This window comes from Bactrocera neohumeralis, chromosome 4 (genome assembly GCF_024586455.1).
Source record: "Bactrocera neohumeralis isolate Rockhampton chromosome 4, APGP_CSIRO_Bneo_wtdbg2-racon-allhic-juicebox.fasta_v2, whole genome shotgun sequence".
NCBI classification, from domain to species: domain Eukaryota; kingdom Metazoa; phylum Arthropoda; class Insecta; order Diptera; family Tephritidae; genus Bactrocera; species Bactrocera neohumeralis.
Window position 1 is genome coordinate 24,202,958 of NC_065921.1, and position 16,675 is coordinate 24,219,632.

At 37.6% G+C, this 16,675-nt stretch overlaps 1 protein-coding gene across 1 annotated transcript in view; it reads right to left on the reverse strand.

Moving 5' to 3' along the window:
- LOC126754464 (uncharacterized) overlaps positions 1 to 16,675 on the reverse strand; it is a 213,850-nt gene that overhangs the window by 159,846 nt on the left and 37,329 nt on the right. The window lies entirely within an intron of this gene.

Here is a 16,675-nt window from a genome sequence, read left to right on the forward strand (position 1 = left end):
GTCAGGACTTTACGAAGGATAACTCATCAAATCGATGTTTTGAGTGTTCAAAAATGCAGATGCTTCAGTCGATGTGTGAGAGCATTTCTCTTGATCAATAGAACCTATTTTGGAGCGATTGAAAAATTGTGTGGGATCCAAAGTGAAGAATTTTTATTAAGTCAAATGTCCATGCAATATTGAAAACCATAAATAGTATGCTGATGCCACTAACGCCTATAATTGTTTCAATCTCACAATAGGTCACATGACAGAATAGGTCACATGACGAACGATCTGATTTTGAACGACCCTCGAGAAATTCGTCTTGGAGCGATCTACGACCTCGATTGAATTCAACATACCATAGATAAACAATGGTGTTTGATGAAGCTTCATCGCCAAAAATTGTTTTAAGTTCTCGATACACTGTTGAGTTAATCCACATCGAAAGTCGTAAAAAATAATCGCGGGAAAATGTTCGCGCTTTAATTCTATTTTGTGACCGAAATGAATATTTGAAGTATTTGTAAACAACACAAATGTCGCTAGTAAATCAAAACGTTCTGAATTTGTATAACATCAAAAAGCACCAAACTTCACAAAAAAGTTGTGAATTGCCAAAATGCAATACTCGGGTTGCCGAAACCGGAAATTTAAACGGCAGCCTACGTATTTGTCCGGTAGAAAAAACAAGAATTATGCATTTAAATAGGGCCTGAAAGCTTATCGATATACCAGGTTGCTCAATAAGTTCTGTCGTTCGATAAGAGAGGACGTTGCTACTAGCCCAAAATTTTTTTTGTTTTGTTGGTACACTCTTCATATGAACATATGTAAAGTTTCATTTCAATCTGTCAACTCATTCTTTATTTACAAGCCATTTAGTGTCGCCGTGTCACAGTATTTTTTTACAATGGAAAAAACTGAATATCGTGCAGTGATAAAATTCTTATTTTTGGAAGGTGTAGCACCTATCGAAATTCTCAAATGAATGTTAAAAAAGTATAATAATTGTTCACCTACAATTAGAACAGTAGAAAGATGGGTTGCTGAATTTAAACGTGGTCGTGAAGACGATTCACGTGAAGGACGTCCGAAAGCGCATCAACATCAGAAATCATAGACAAAATACAGGATATGGTTTTAGAAGATCGTCTATTGACTGAGAGAGATTTAGTAGAAGCTCTACACATCTCATTAGGCAGTGTGAGCCATATTTTAAATAAAATTTTGGGTTTTAGAAAGCACAATGGGTGCCACATTCGCTAACAATGGAACAAAAACACATTCGAATGCGACTTTCTCAGCAACATTTGGTGTGTTTTAAAAAGGATTAAGTGGATTTTGTGCATCGATTCATCACTATAGATGAGACTTGGGTTTATCACCATGATCCTAAATTAAAACAAGAGGCTAAAGAGTAGTGTAAACCTGGTTGTTCGGCTTCGAAACGAGTTCGTTTCCGGAAATCAGCTAAGAAAGTTATGACATCAATTTTTTGGGATGCGAGAGAAATTTTGTTTTGTGGATTACTTGCAAACTGGTAAAACAATTAATTCTGAATATTATTGCAAACTTTTGGACTAGTTCATGGAAAAAATTCGTGAAAAAAGATCCGGTTTGCAGAAGAAAAAAATTTTTTTCATCAGGACAATACACCGTGTCACAAGAGCATTTTGACAATGGCTAAAATCCATGAATTAAAGTTCGAATTCACTAAATTTGGCCCCCAGCGACTTCCATTTGTTTCCAGAACTCAAAAAATTTATGCGCGGCAAGCGTTTTTCATCAAATGAAGAGGTCAAAACGGCTGTTGAAGCGCATTTTGCAGACCTTCCGGATTCTCACTTCAGAGAAGGGATCCACAGATTGGGGGATCGTTGGAGCAAGTGTAATAATGTTCAGGGAGCTTATACTGAATAATAATGTGTATTTTGAATCATAAAATTGTGTTTTTCTTATCGAACGACAAAACTTATTGAACAACCTGGTACAATGACCGAAGTCCAATGGATACCTTGACAAATCTGTCGAGCATGTTTTTTCCACTTATAAGCATAAAAGCTCAATCGTCGATATCGATCTCTTTACGTCAGAAAATATGATTTTTGTTGACAGCTGGGAAATTAATTTATAAGCTATATGCTATAGTGGCCCGGTATCGGCGGTTCCGACAAACTGACAGCTTCTTGAACAGAAAAAGACATGTGCAAAATTTCAGATCTAAATCTCAAAAACTAAAAGACTAAATAATTGAATTTTTTAAATAAGGCTTTTTGATTTAAACCTGCTCCACGTCAAAGCTTGAAATCAATGCAACAACTCAACCGAAACGTTTTCGATTTCATTTTAACAGTTGAGAAAAATTATTATTGGTATTTTATTGAAGAATGCACAGCAAAACAATTGCAAAGTAACTTCCCGAGGATATAATCAACAGTTGTTGAATGATGATTACCCGTTCGTTAATACTTATGATAAAAACGTAACAAAATTTTCAAGAAATAGAACCAATGATACCAAAAAATTTCAAATTCTTATAAATATACGTCGAAAATATGGTAAGAGGATACTTGGTTTATGACCGGAAGTCGTGAGCTGCTGGAGTCAAACATAAAATAATCGTTTCTGGCCACTCCCAAGTGAATGGCGTTCAGAGAACTTTCCTCACTGTCATGGCACTGATTAGGCAATTGAGTAGTAAAGTCCTCTCTCGATGAACAAAGACCAAATTCTACAGAACATACTACTGCAGTGGCATGGACGATGACAACATCTGATGAATCGACGTTACAAGTTTTCGAATGAAAGGTTCGAAAGAAGATTTATGGTTCTCTGCGTATTGGCAACGGCGAATACGGCAGTCGATGGAACGGTGAGCTGTAAGAGATATACGACGACATTAACATATTTCAGCTAATGAAAAGACAGCGGTTACGCTGGCTAGATCATGTCGTCCGAATGAATGAAAACACTCCAGCTCTGAGAGTATTGGACGCAGTACCCGCCAGGGGTAGCAAAGGAAGAGGAAGACCTCCACTTCGTTGAAAAAACGGTAGAAAACGACCTCGCTACACTTGGAATCTCCAATTGGTGCCAAACAGTGAAAAGAAAGAACAACTTAAAACGTTTGACCAGTGTAGAGTCCAAAAGAAGACTATTGCATGTATACTCTAGAAACTTTAGCAGTAGTATTATCCGGTGAACAATACACAGATTTTTTATTATTGACACTTTTTTATAAAGAAATCAGTGTTAGTGTTTAGGTCATAACTTAAGCTTTTCTTAGACCGATGTTCTATGAAAAATTTAAGTAAAACCAAGAACTTGCTTACAACAGGTCTTATGTAGTTCAATATCTTGTTTTTTTGTGTTTCAGATATCATGAGTTCCTCTTAGAATCAACTAGAAGATGATTCCGAACCAGTGACTGGTAGTATATGTCTTAATCTGAATATAAAAAAATTTTAAACATTCAAACACGTGTTTAATAAATTCTTAAGGGGAGATAAATTTTATTTATTTTTCCTTACACCCAAACAAATTGTCGAAATTAGTACTTTTCTGCAAACCTCAGCTTCACCTTACCACATAAATATACTCAATAATCAATGACTCAATGAACTCAGTGGTCTCCTTCCATATTTGTATGCAACAAATAAGTACTATAACGGAATGCCACAAATTCTACACACGAAGTGTATTTCTGAATTTATTTTCGCCTACTTCAACTTCCTGTTCTCCAAAAATAAATCATTGAATAGAAAGAAATGCAACCATGCATGCAAACACACATACATACACACGAGTAATACATATGTATAAATGTATGTATGTAACCTGTGACACCTGGTAGTAACTAGAGTGTCTAATAATAAAGCCATAATCGACAGAGTAGCTCAACAACATAACAACAACATCGCCGAATCATGAACAACTCGGAAAATCGCCGCTTCAATTGCAACAACACCGCTGCTAAGTACACATACTTAGTACGCGAGATCTCTCTCTATCTCTCACACACACTCTCGCTTGGCACTTCTATCGCCCGTACCACTAAGTCCTTAAGCTGCTTTGGAGCTTTTGTTAAATCACCCTAATTAATTACCAACTCATTTGACAGCGATTTGAATGAGCAATAAATAATAAAATGATTCTATAAATCATCTTCATTCGCCGAGCTATGACGTCGTAGTAAATGCGTCTAAGGCCAAATTGGTGGAAGCCAAAGCCGAAGTTGAAGCTGTAGCTGTGTAGCAGGAGCGTTTGCGCAAAATATTGGCGCGCCGTGGCTGCTGGCTCTGTGGCGTAGCCAAAGCGGTGCGGCGGCATATGAGAAAGTGTCGGGTGCAGCATATGTGTGTGTGCGCTTGGCTTTGGATATTTGCAAGTTGAAGTTTACAAGTGAGTATTGGCGCATATGAAAGGCATTTTATGACCGGCTCCTGATCTACCACCGCGCAGCTGTGCGAATAATCGCTTCTGCATTAAGGCCCGCACCACACCACACCACACCAAATAGTCGGAAAGTATAAGAAGGTCTGCGTACCAGGTCCATTTCACAGGCATACATGCATATGTAGTACCGATACATGCATCACTGTTCTGTGCATGTGTGTTTGGATTTACATGCTCTAGGAAAGCCAATAGAAGATACATATTTGCACATTGCATTGCGCCGTTCAATATTTATAAGCCAAAGAGCCAAAGGCCGTTTAAGGTAAAAATAAATATATACACGCACATACATACGCAATTTTTTGATCTGTGTATTTTAGATGTACCGCTAGGAAAAATACCAATTTCAAGCGCCTTTTTAGGTTAGTTTGACCCAATTCAAATTATTAAGTTATTCTTCAAAAACTATGTCTTCCCCCTTAAAGTAATTCACTTTGGCCCCAATACATTTAAGCCAACGTTTTTTCCAATCTTCGAACAAGTTTTTACAGTCAATTTCCGAAATAGTCTTCGTTGTGCGTAGCACTTTACGTTTAATGTCTTCAATTGACTGGAAACGGTTTCTCCAAAAGTCAAACGAAGCTAACTCAGGCGAATACGGTGGTTGCGGCAGGATATTAGTTGAAAATTTGGCGGAAAACTCACGAAGAATCAATCCAGTGTATGCGACAGTGCATTATTGTGCTGTACAAACCAAGAGTTGTCGATCCATTAACTCGCCCTCTTTTTACGAATACCCGCGCGCAAACGACGCATAACACTCAAATAGTATTTTTGTTCACACTTTGGCCGGTCGGAAGAAGTTTGAAATGCACCACACCTCGATAGTCGAAGAAAACTCTCAAGATAACCTTGATTTTTGGCCTGCTTTTACGTGGTTATTACGTCTCACCTTTGCCACGATATTCAGCCGATTGATCATCTGTTTTCGGATCGTAAGCATAGATCCAAGAACCATCGCCGGTGATAATATGTTCCATGACATCCTTGTAGTCGCAAAGCATTGTTTCACAGACTTTAACGTGACTCTGTTTTTCTAAAAAAATTAAGTGATTTTGGAACCAATCGTGGTCTTTCAAAATGGTTTTCACTAATTCTTCCAATATTTCAACGATGCCAGTAAGATCTCTGACTGTTAATCGTCGATTCTCAAACAGCAGTTGCTTTATTTTATTCTCAAGCACCAATCCTGGACGTGGTTCGTTGTCAACGTGTTCTCGACCCTTTTTGAGTAATTTGTACCAATCAAAAATACTTGCTCGTGACACACAATTATTATCGAATGCTTTTTCCAACATTCTGAACGCTTCGGTACCAGAAAATTCGATTCGCATTCATTTCACTCATCGTAAAAATCGCCAAATGCACTTTATGTACTTGAGAAAGAAAAGCATATGCTATACATTAATGCTTATTTCGAGGTGACATTTGGTACAGATGTCACTCACAGTCATACCAACATAGAAAAAAAATTATAAAGTCTTAGGTACTATTTTTGGCCCACAGTAGTATATCTATATAAAGATATTTAATCATCGTGACGAACTGAGTCGTTTTAACCATGTCCGTCTGTATATACGGAAACTAGTCTTACGGTTTCTCGGTATCGATCTGAAATTTTGCAATTCTCTTTTTCTAACCAAGAAACTGCTCATTTATCGGAACCGCCCTATAGCAGATAGCTGCCATACAAACTGACCGATCCAAATACAGTTTTTGTACGAAACTATTGAGCATATATTACGTTCAAAGGCCAGGCTATTATCTTTGAACAAATTATTCAGATAGGACCACTATAGCATATACTTTCCAAACAAACTGAGAGATCAAAATCAAGATAAAGATATTTGTATATCCTTTACTCCCTTTTTTGACCAGAGTCAACGAGTATATTCAAGAGATATTTAATTTTGTATTTACTGGAAGATATTGAGTGGTTGCAGATGGGTTCGGTGCTTCGAAGTCGTATGGTAAACATTAAGTAGATACAGGATTTAAAGCAATTACGTGTATTTTAAAAGGGAGAAATATTAGAACAGTACTTAGGCATGTGTATAAAACGGGGAAAAAGTTGAAAATAACTTCAGAATATAATCATATGTTTCTCGGAATAGGACTGTACTTTTATTAGTTTTATCAACCTAGAAACCCTCAGCACAGTTTATAATGAAGAATTCACAACTGGAGCCACCGTTCGTGGAAATGAAACGCGTTTGTATTTCTTTGAAGGATAACTTTCGTGTTGCAGCAACAGTTATTGTGCTTGAAAATAAGGAAGCAGTTATCAGGCTGATAAACAAGTTAAGAATCATGGGAAAGAGGCAATTTTGAACATTAGTTCCACAGTCAATACTGCATGAAGATTTGATCCTCAAAAAATCTAGGTCGAGTTGCACATATGTCGACGAAACTTAGCGGTACTATAAATATGAACCTGGTGCGTGTGTACCTACATGAGTCGAATACAACAAAAGTGTTACGCGGACGATTTTTTATTCGAGAAGTTTGAGCATTATTTACTATATCCTCATACAAATCTTAGACTAGTAAGATTCTCAGTCGGTCCGCTGGAATAAATTGGTATTAGAGTGTATAAGAATAACAATGTTGCCATGTAGAATAATATCTTAGTAGCATGGATCTGGATCAGAGGTATCTATGAAAATGAGCTAGCCGATCCTCTGGCGAAAGAAGCTGCGGCAACCAGTCCGATAGGACTGCGACCGTTCTTCGCTGTGGGCCCGCACACCTCCCCGCAATCGTAAGATGGAGTCAGGCTCTCGGGTAAATAAAACCTATGGGCTTTACTAAGCTACTTTGATTCGACTGGGTAATACGAAGTGGTTTGATAACAGGAGAGAGCATAATGGAACACAAGTTGCAGTGCATTCCTCAACTTTCAATTCATCTATCTAAGCTCCAAGTTTCTCAGCGTTTTCCAGCAGGGTATATGTACATAATAATATTTATAATACTTGGATGAGGGTTTGCGACTTTGTCTATTTGTTCGGCTGGCATTTTTACCACTTTAACGAATTGATCTCAATGAAATTGCCTAACAAGACAAGCCAAACAACAGCAATGAGCACAAACATACATACATATGTACAAGTGTAGCCCAGATAGTTGGCAATGCGGCATGCCAACGACCTAGTAAACGATGTGTGGCGAAACGCGCAAACAACAACAACAATAAAAAACAACAAACACTACAGCAACACCATGAACTTGGCGCGATGGATAGACAAGAACTCAAGCTGGTGAACCATTCAATCGCTGCTCTCGTGATTTAACGCACCGGCCACTCGATCGCAGCGACAGGGGCAACACACACTTACGTGCTTAGACGCGTGCGTACAAATGTGCAAGCTGAGCAGTAGTAGATACCGCGATAGAGCCGAGTAACAGCAGCAGCGGCAACAATAATCAACGATTTGTTGTCGTTGGCTTCTTGGTTTGCATGCCGCAAATTTTACACGTGCTCCAACTGCTGCTATGTGCTTTTGTAGTTATGTTGTAAGTATGTGGCAACATGGTTATGCACACACACACTCACACATGTGCGTTTGCATTGATGGTAAATATGTGCGAAAAATGTTGCAGAGCTTTTCACTTTTCACAAAAAAGTTGCAGAAAGAAAATATGTTGTTGTTGTTTTCCTAGATCCGTCTATGGTTTAGGCAGCGCAATGTAGTGATGACACTTGTCATTGCTCAGATACTGCCGACATAAAGTATTTTTCACTTTAAAAGAGAAATTCACTATTTAAGGCCACATACGGCGGAGAAACATCCGTAAGTAGAGATGAACTTTTCTTGAAAATATTGTCACTAATTTCTTACAGAGCTGAGGCATAGAAATATGGATAAATATATTTGTCGGTGTCCAGATGGTGTTTTCTCATTAAAAAAATTATCCATCTTTAGTATAAGTCACGTTTTCTTCTAAGCGAGTGACAAAAGAACATAGCTAAAATAATAAAGTGCAGCAACCTTCTCATCTTTTTCATAAAGTTGGGTCCAAAAGCAAGCAAAAACGGTAACTTTGGTTACACTGAAGCTAAAATACCCTTCGCAAATACAAAAACTTGATTTTGATTGCTCAGTTTGTATGGCACCTATATGCTATAGTGTTCACAGCGGGAAAGCTCTATGAAAGGCTACTTAAACTCAAACTCGAAGCGGTCATCAACGAAGCTGGAGGAGTCTCCTCTAAACAACATGGCTTTAGATCTGGCAGATCGACTCTAGGAGCTATAAAATGCGTCATTGGAAGTGTAGAAGCCGCACAGCGTAGATGGCATACAGGGTTTGTCCGGAAAGTAATAGGACTGAGTCGATTTAAAAAATAGAATAGCCTTGAGAGACGAGGTGCATGCTGCTTGGATCCCCTCTGTCGTCTCAAAATGCTTGCCTTTCATCGACCTTGCTATAGCAAGGAAACAAAAAAGGTCCGGATCATACTCAAAGATCCATGACTCGTCACCTGTGATTACGTTATTCAAAAATTGAGGGTCTTGGCACACTTCCAATCGTCGCAATTTCTGGTTGTCAATGAGCACTTTTGGGACCATCTTCGCGCACACCTAACGCATGTTCAAGTACTCCGTCACATTGTCATGAGCCACAGATTTTAATAAATTGAACATCAGGGCAATTAAACGAATACTTAGTCGTCGGTCTTAGTTCAAAACTTTGCGCACACCAGTCACATTGTCGGTGTTTGTCGAAGTCGCAGGTCTTGCTAAAGCACGGTCTTCTTTCCGCAACCTCTTAAGGCCTCCAAAAATGCTTGCCATCATATCAAAACATCTGGCTCTAACGAACAACCCTCTACCGAAACCAGTCGGTCCGCGCACGCTCCGAAGTACAGTCGCGGCGGAAGAAAATCAGTCCTATTACTTTCCAGACAAACCCTGTAAATACAAAAGAAAAGTGTTGCTGGCGACTTTAGATGTCCGTAACGCATTAAATAGCGCTGGTTGGGTGGATATGATCGACGATCTCGAAAAAAACTTTAAAATCCCCGACTACTGCTAAGGTATGGTGCGGAGCTACCTTAGTAACAGAAAACTGCTGTACCAAACTAGAGAGAGATCACGACAAGTAGCAGCACAAGGATGAATTCTAGGCCCAGACTTGTGGAACATCAGCCACGACGCTATACTAAAACTCGAAATGCATGAATTGTACTTAATTGGCTACGCGGACAATATTGCAACAGCAATTAGAGCACGAGACACAGAAGAAGCACACAAAAAGCTTAATCAGGTCATTATATGGACGAAAACATGGCTCGTCTCACACAACCTCCAGCTTGCTACGGAGAAAACAGGGCTACTATTGCGAACATATAAGCACATACCTCGAAATAAGTATGCGAACGACTACGGCTATTCCTAGGACACATAAATCAGTAAACTACTCAGGCGTAAGACTGTACCCCAGGTTAATATTCAGGGTACAAATCCAGCACGGCGTAGGAAAGACAGCGAAAATCACCTCCCAACTTAGCAGACTAATGGCCAAAATAGGGGCCTCAACAAAGAAAGAGAAAGCTGTCGACGACATCAGCGTCCAATTATACGGAGCTGAGATCTGGGTAGATATGCTTAAAAGCGACAGAAGACGACGATTCTTTGAATGTCTGCAATGACAATGTGAACGCACCGTCGTACAAGATCTGGTTAGCCCAATAAATGGGGACAATTTATTAAGGACCTTCCGATATTGTACCGTTGCCTTAGAGAATAATCTATGACAAATTTTGTGAAGATAGATATCTTGCCATATGAAAAAGTTTTCCAAGAACTCAATTCCGATCGTACAGCAGCTATATACAATAGTCATCCGATATCGGCGGCTCTGACAATTGAGTAGCTTCTTGACGAGGAAAGGACGAGTGCAAAATTTCAGATCGTGTACAGACAGATGGACGGACAGACAGGCGAGTATAGCTACTCGCATTCTCTTTGTTATTTCGCACAATTTTGAAACAACTGCGGGCACAGCTTTATCTGTCTACTCACAACTACCACTATTGACGACTTTTCTTCACATCCACAAAGACTATCGTTCTCTTCCACAACTTATTAAAAAACCACGGATCCCTGTCCAACTTAAACTTTAACTATCGCAACAAAAATTTACTATCCGTAGGAAATTTTCGTGGACCAATAGTACAGGTAGTTTTGTTGTGGACGTGTATGAAAGCGGGGAAAGGCCGCGAATTTTGGAAAAATGGAAAATGATAACATCGATCTTTGATACGATACTTCTTTAAAAGTCGATCATAGTTATGCTTTGACCGCGTAGGGAACTGGTCGTGTTGGCGGATTTTATATAAAAAAAAGGAAAAATGGCAATAATATGTGTAGAATTTTTGAAAAAAAAAAATCGCGCAATGAAATGAAAGAGTGAATATTTGATGGTGATCGACAAAAAATTAGATAAACAAAGTTGAAGATTATCCGTTTTTGCTTTTATAGACATTTAGTTGCTTAAAATATACATATTTCCAATTCTCTGAGCTTTTTCACGAATAGATCGAAGCTCAAGCCGAAGGTTGGATGGCGAAGTCTGCTGTCGAGGGCTCTCAATCAACTCTTGTTTTAGACTTCCAGAACACTTCTGTGTCTTTCAAGCAGAAATGGCAGCTATTAAAGCAGCAGTAGATATACTTCAACGAAATGCGTCTGCTTTTAGGGAAGTTAGTCCGATAGCAGAGCTGCTACTCAAGCCTTAAGCTCGCTGACATTGTCGAGGAGGTTCCGTATTAAACTTGTCATTGTATCTGGCCAGAGTGGAATCGTCGAAAATTGTAAAGCCGATAAATTTGCGAGAAAAAGCACCCAGCCACAAATACTATTAGGATGGAAACGAGCAGCTGTTTCCTATCGTCGTGCACTCGGGAGCTGTAAAGAGTTGCGAAAGCCTTCTAGCACAGAGTGGAAGGCAAAAGGACGATGGAACTACTAGCTCTTAGCAAGGTTCACATGGCCGCAATTATAGGCATTCTAACCGGATACTACCCCAATGGCACCCACGCAGTGAGGCTAAAGATTTTAGAGTATGCAACTTGTCAAATTTGAAAGGAAGAAAATGAGTTGGAAACATCTAGATACTTTCTCATTCACTGTTCAACTTTCGCCACACCAAGGTTGAAGCATTTTTCTTGCTATACTTTCTACAAAACCGATGAATTTGCTGGAGTAGATATATGTAGGTCAGCTCAATGAATTTGTGGCTGGGTGATCTAGGCGCTTTGTACTTATATGACAGTATCTTTGTTCCGTACTTAGAAATTCTCGACATCACCGCTTGTTTACTTAACTTAACCTAACCTAACTCACTTTACTGTTTTGAATGTTTTATACGCTTAACCTTTTAGAAGAATACTTTAAATAATTAAAAAATGTGATTACGGTCAAAATCTTGAGGTTTCAAGAGAAAAATAATTAAAACATAATATTATGGTTTCAAGACAAAAAAATTTTGGATCATGAAGTCATTTTTACGGAAATCAGTTCTGATAACAAATACCTCGTTATCCAATTTTCGTCTCGGGAGGCTAACTTCGAAAATGCCCGCATAAATTTCTTTTTTACTTAAGACTTAGACTCTCGAAAAAATTGGTTTGATTCAATATCAAGAAAAAAATCGATTTTCCGCATGTTTGTATTTATATTAATTTTGAGAAGTATTTTTTAAAGCGTTGCTGAATATTAATAAACAGTTGAGCGACATCTCTCTTACAATTTTACAACAACATTTCCGTTATTCCGCTTACGGTACACACGTGAATTGAAGATGTTTTACCACACCTGAACTTTTTCATAAACATCTTTCTTTTACATAATTCAATAAACACATTTTCTTTGTGAATCAGAGAAATTCATTTCGTCTGCCTTACTTGAAAAATTGATCATCATAACGTTTTGCTGTTATGTTATTCTTAAGGAAATTAATCAAACATCGTACGGTAAGGAGATTATTTGTGTGTTCGTTTGAGTAGCGCCACATGAAGCGCACAAGTCGAATTATGAAAAAAATTGAAACCAAACCAAAAGCACATCAGCAATGCAAGTAATTGAAGATTAATTGATATCCAACTGTGCACTTTGCAACGCAACGGTGTAATTCAAAAACGTGCAAACAGAAAAAAACTAAAGAAATTGGTTAAAAAAAAAAACACTGAAGAAATTACAGAAAAAAGTGAAAGAAAGAAAATTGTAATTTTGCTCAAGGTGGATGACACTAAACTAATGTAAATCCGTAAGTATATTGTAAAGTTATAAGCATAGGTCGGTTTTGTACTAGAAGAAGGTCATACCTCAAAAACCCAAATAATTTCGTTAAGCTTACAAAAAAAAATACAAGTAAGGAACAGCTAAATTCCGAACATTTTATACTCTTGATCAAGCAAGAATCAACGCCAGGGAAATACCTTAAGGTGCAAAACGCCAACCAGAAGATCGGAATCCACGCAAATATATAAGTACATACAGTATGTAACACAACTAAGCAAATAAAATCAAATATTGCTGATTTTAAATTTTTTTGTCTTATTAGAAAAGAATATACAGGTATTTTTAGCAACTAGATTTTTTTGTCTTTTTTTTTTTTTTGCTTTTTGAAATTGTTTTTAAATTTACAGCATTGATTATTTTGATTTATGACTTTTGCCCATTTCAAATTGACCGATTGCTACTCTGTTTTGTTGTTTCTTTATGCCGTTTCTTTTTCTAACGTCTTGAGTTTGAATCGAATTAGAACATTTACAGAGAATTTCTGTTCTGAATTTTTGCAAAACACGTTTTTATTTTAAATTTTTTTACGAAAAAGTAATGCCTTCCGGTGAAGCACTGGCACATCTTGATGATTATAATAACAACTTCTCTTTCTATAAAGTACACCAGTCATCAATCGTTAATTTCGAACTTTACCATCGTTCGTGACGCCGACCAAGAAAACTGATGAAAAACTGATATCTCAATTGTAAGAGAGTAAAAAATATCCATTTTAAACTGCAATTACAAATTTTAATTGAACGGTCGCTTATAGCCCAAATAACGCTGACTTACACAGTTACCGACCAGCGAAGAAACCCCTTATCGGCAAACGTAACCAACTAAAACGATTGTGTTAGCTAAAAATCATCTAGAATGGCCAATAAGCAAGTGGAAAACTGTTCTTTTTAGTGATAAGTCTAAATTTAATTTGGTTCATTTCGTTTGCGACGCTCTTAAAAATTTTTATTGTCTAAAAACAGTCAAACATAGTTGCTATGTTATGGTTTGGGGATGCTTTTCTGCTTCTGGTTTGGGGCCGCTTCAACGTATTAATGGTAGAATGGATCGGTACGTTTATAGAGACATTAAGGAATCCCTAATGTTGCCACATGTTGATTGGGAAATGCCACTTAAGTGGGTCTTCCACCAGGACTCTGACCCGAAGCATATAACATAGGTCCTAAACTCGTGGTTACAAAGGAATAAAGTGAATGTAATGGAGTGGCCTCCACAGTGCCCAGGCTTTAATCCCATATAAAATTTATAGGAAATTATAAAAAAAAAGAATTAATCGCAGTAATGTGCCAAATACTGATCAGTTTTTTCAAAAAGCCCTGGAGGCATGTAGAAATATACCCCAAACCATAGTGGATAACCTTATAACTTCAATGCCGCTGCGATGCAAAGCAGTTATTGAGAGTAATGAGTTTGCTAAAAATGATTTTATTAAAAATAGTAACCGTTTTCTTTAGCTGCAATTTTTTGTCTTATTGAATATTTTATATATATTAAACAAATAAACTGAAAAATGTTATTAAATTTGCTTTGTTTACCTTAACTAACATCCAATATTTAAAATAAAATTAAAATAGTAAGTCTCCGTCAATTATTTTCTGTGCAATCGACAGTATTTTCATTATCATATTTCAGTTGCAAATATGTTTAGTTCTTTTCGCAGAATATAACGGTACAATTTCTTAATATTTTTCTGGCGGTGGTCTGGTTTGCGTCATGTGCACATTTGCTCAATTGTGTTACACCATCGATTGCGTTCAGGCGTGTGAGCATAGCTAATATCATATGAACAATTTTCGAGTATTTTAAATTCCAGTAGCTCTATTTTTCAATCAAATAGCATTTTCAGAAGTATTTTTCATCTTATAAGCGGTAAGTAGAATTATAATTTTTTTTTTGTTGAGCGGTTTTTTGAAAATAGTTTTATTAGAAAAATGAAGAAAATTGCTTACTCTATTAAGAAAGCTGTGCTTCAATGGTTGCATGAAGGACAATCATATCGGCAAGTTCCAAATTTAGCTGAGATTTCGTTTGGGTCAGTGAAAAATATTGCAAAATATCATGAAAAATTAGTACCAAAACATCGATCTGATCGACGATCTGTTTTAAATAACCACGATAGACGAACTATCAACCATCTGGTGACCTCGGGAGCAGTAAAATTAGGTACTGAGATTCAAAAGGAACAGAGTACGATTTACGGAAAACAAGTTTCGCGCATGACTGTACATCGCGAGTTGAAAAATCAAGGGTTTAAAGCTAGGCGCAAAATTCCATCATCATCAAAGTCATCAAGAACTTCGTCTAAAATTTGCTAAAGCACACCAAAACTGGACTCCAGAATAATGGACGAATGTATTTTAAACAGACGAAAGCAAGATTAACCTTTACGGGTCAGATGAAATACATTATGTTTGGAAGAAGTCATCAAAGACTATTACCAGACGCGATGTCATCCCAATACTCAAATTTGGAGGCGGTAAAGTCCTTTTTTGGGGTGGCTTTTGCAAAAGTGGTGCTGGGGATCTAGTTTTAATCGAGAGAAATATGAATGCGAATATGTTCTATATGGACATATTAAGGCAAGCGTATTTTTCTTCGTTGGAGAAATTAGAAATTGGGTATGGACAGTAGCAAAATCGTTCTGATGCAAGACAACGATCTCAAGCACAAAGCTAAAAAGACTATAGAATATCTTAGAAGTCAACGAATTGAAACTTTGGAATGGTCCCCGATATTAATTCTATCGAGAATCTGTGGTTTGTTTAAACAAAAAAAGGGTTTACAATTATGCCAGTCCACCGGAAACAAAGGACGAATTATTTGCTAGATGTGTAGAAGTATGGAACTCAAAACGGTTTCTCCGGAGCGGTTCTTTGAGTTACAAGAATAGCCAGAAGTCACATGAAGCTAAATCAGGTGAATACGGTGCTTCCTCAATGATATTTGTTGAGTGTTTGGCCAAAATTTAACACAAATACGTTAAAAAATTTTGTAAAATTCGACAAACACTACTGAGGTCGACAGACACAAACAGCTGTTGGAAACACACTGGTTTTGGCATCATAATTAAGGACAATTGCACCAACTTAGAAAAAAAAATTTACCTGACTTCCATATAAGCGGGAGATGAAAGGGGGAAATGAAGAATTTCCGATACTTTCATGACTGGGTGTACATACATATATACTAATGTGACCAAATCATAGGACGACTTTTTAATTTAAATGTCGCACTGAACCACATTCGTCGAAATATCTTTTTTCTAGGTTGGTATGACTGCCAGTGACATCTGTGACATCAAAATAATCATTAGTGTTTAGTATACGCTTGTCTTCCTGAAGTATATAAAGTGCCTTCGGCGATTTTTGCAATGACTGAAATTATTCAACAAAGAAGTTCCATTAAATTTGGTGTGTGGAATCAAATTTCTGGTACCGAAACGTTCAGAATGTTGGTAAAGACCTCCGGTGGTAATAGTTTTTCGCGAGCAAGTGTTTCTGATTGTTACAAATTATTTAAAGGGGTTCGAGAACACCTTGACGACGAACCACGTCTAGAACGGCCATCGACATCAACTGATGATCAACACGTCAATAAAATAAAGGAATTGGTGCTGTAGAAGCGACGATTAACAGTCAGAGATCTTATTAGCATCGTTAGATTATCAAAAGGATCAAGGAAAACCATTTTAAAAGACCATTTTGACCTAAGCAAAGCGATTAGTTCCAAAATCACTAAATTTTTTCGTAAAAACAGTGTTACGTTAACGTCTGTGAAACAATGCTATTAGGGAGAGGCTGGCCTTACTGAGGACAAAGAGTTGACTGGATCTCTTGCGATCGATCTAGGGCCAAAATGATCTTGCGACAGCGCACGAATTGATGATAGCCCAGCGCTCGCCAAGTTACCACGTAGCTGAGCTATCCA